Source organism: Dendrobates tinctorius, unplaced genomic scaffold (assembly GCF_039654945.1).
Source record: "Dendrobates tinctorius isolate UK_male_01 unplaced genomic scaffold, ASM3965494v1 ptg000861l, whole genome shotgun sequence".
Taxonomy (NCBI): domain Eukaryota; kingdom Metazoa; phylum Chordata; class Amphibia; order Anura; family Dendrobatidae; genus Dendrobates; species Dendrobates tinctorius.
This window is the reverse complement of record NW_027362496.1, coordinates 15001-17500: the sequence shown is the minus strand read 5'-3', so window position 1 is coordinate 17500 and position 2500 is coordinate 15001.

Genomic DNA, 2500 nt, shown 5'->3' with positions numbered 1-2500 from the left:
CCACCGCCGCCGCTCTCGCTGGTGCCCGCCGCGGAGGCCGCCCTTCGGGCGATGCGTGGCACGGACCTCCGCGGGCAGGGCTGCGCATCTGGAACTTCGAAAAGGGCCGCCCTTGCTAACACTGTGCTTCCCCACGCGGGGAGCGATTCGGACGGCTGGCCCCCACGCCGGGGTGGGTGGGCGCCCCGCCGTTCGCCCGCGTGGGTCGTCAGACCACTGTTCATCGTTCGGTGCGATTCAAACTTCCCACAGCTCGGCCGCCTCCGTCCTCGAACGGGAGGTGACGGCCGGCGTGCGCGCCCAAAGATAGGTGGTGGAAGCCCGGGGGTACAGGAGGAAGGACACCGCTCACCGTAAACCGACGCGAGCTCCAAAGCCCGGGTCGAGCGAGCAGCACCACCTCCCCACCCGGGAGCGCCGTGCCAGATCGATCGGAGGATAAGACCGCTCTGAGAGGACATGGACGAGAGGGGCGTCCGCCTTCCGGAGCCCCCCCTTTCGGACGAGGACTCCGGATTTGCCCCCCGAAAGCCATCACCTCCAGAGAACCAGGGACCGCCGAGGGAGGGTCTGGTCAGGCTTGGGTACCCCAGCATTGCCTCTCTCGCTTGGGATGCACGATCGGCAAAAGTCCCTCTCGGAGCTGTGGAAGTTCGGTCTCAGCCGGAGTGCGCAACTTCCAGACGAGAGGGACCACATGCCAAGTCGCCTACCCAAGTCGGGGAACCAGAGAAACAACTGCTTTCTATCGGGGTAGAGAGACGACACTCTCTCAAGTACATTCTGCCAGAGGTGCGCATTCCTATGTATTTGCATTGCGGGACAACGTCCCCACTTTAAGGGGACGAAGTCGGAACTGTACCCGGCCTCAAGTCACTGTAGGGCGGATGCGGCACCTAGAAAATTCCTCATTCCGGTTCTTTTTCACTTAGTCGTTTTTTTTTTTGGCAAGAATGTACCCCAGGATGGCCAAAAAGCCAAAGCCAGGGACTGAGAACCATCGAGCATGCTCTGAGGGGACATAGTCAGAGGGGGCGTCCGCCTTCCAGAGCCCTCCTTCCCACGAGGACTCCAGATTTGCCCCCCCCCCCCTGACAACAGCCATCGCCTCCAGAGAACCAGGGACCACCGAGGGAGGGTCTGGTCGAAGCTCAGGTACCCAGGATAGCTTCTCCGGCTTGGGCATGGACCGCCAGACAAAGCCGCGGACCATGAACCATCCAGCCTGCTCTGAGGGGACATAGTCAGAGGGGGCGTCCGCCTTCAAGAGCCCTCCTTCCCACGAGGACTCCAGATTTGCCCCCCTGACAGCCATCACCTCCAGAGAACCAGGGACCGCCGAGGGAGGGTCTGGTCAAAGCTCACGTACCCCAGGACAGCTTCTCCGGCTTGGGCACAGACCGCCAGACAAAGCCGCGGACCATGAACCATCCAGCCGGCTCTGAGGGGACATGGTCAGAAGGGGCGTCCGCCTTCTAGAGCCCAAACTCGGCCACGGACTCCAGATTTGCCCCCCTGAATGCCATCACCCTTCAGAAGACCAGGGACCACCGAGGGAGGGTCTGGTCAGGCTCAGGTACCCCAGGATCGCCTCTCTCACTTGGGACGCACGACCAGCAAAAGTCCCTCCTGGAGCCGTGGAAGTTCAGTCTCGGCCGTATTTTGCAACTTCCACGACAAGAGGGACCACCTTCTAAGTCGCCTACCCGAGCCAGAGAACCATAGGAACAACCGCCATACATCGGGGTAGAGAGAGCCCACTCTCTCCTATATTCTCCCGCAGGTGCGCATTACTATGTATTTGCATTGCGGGACAATGTACTTCAATGAGCGGGACAAAGTCGGAAATGTATCCGACCTCCTGGAACTGTGCGGCTGCTACAGCAGTCAGAAATTCCCCATTCCGGTTCTTTTTCACTTGGATTTTTTTTTTTGCAATTTTTTGCCTAAAACGTATTCCTCCAACATGTACTAGCTCATGACACTTGAAATTTTTGAGCCAATTGATAATAACAGCTTTTTAGAGCTCAAAAACAAAAAAAATTTGAGCGAACAAAAAATGTTCGAAAATGACCTCAGCTCCTGGAACTGTTTTCGGTACACCTCCAGAGAGGCTCCCCTGCCTGGAAGTCTGTCACTGCTCAGCTCGAAATTTTTCTAAGTCCCAAAATTCGGTTTTTCATCCAAAATTCAACTTTCTGCCCAGGATCCACAAACTTTAAACCCAGTTGGGGGACCCTCCCTGGGGGCCCTACAACATACTGAAGCCCCCCTGTGGTGGAAGTAGGGGAATTTACTTATTTTTACACAAAATCACAAAATTCCATTTTTTGTTCGCAAAACACTTTTTTGTCCTCAAGAAACTTTTTTGTCCTCAAAACACTTTTTTGTCCTCGAGAAACTTTTTTGTCCTCAAGAAACTTTTTTGTCCTCAAAACACTTTTTTGTCCTCAAAACTCAATTTCTTCCATAATTCGACTTTCCCCCAAAAAACCACACA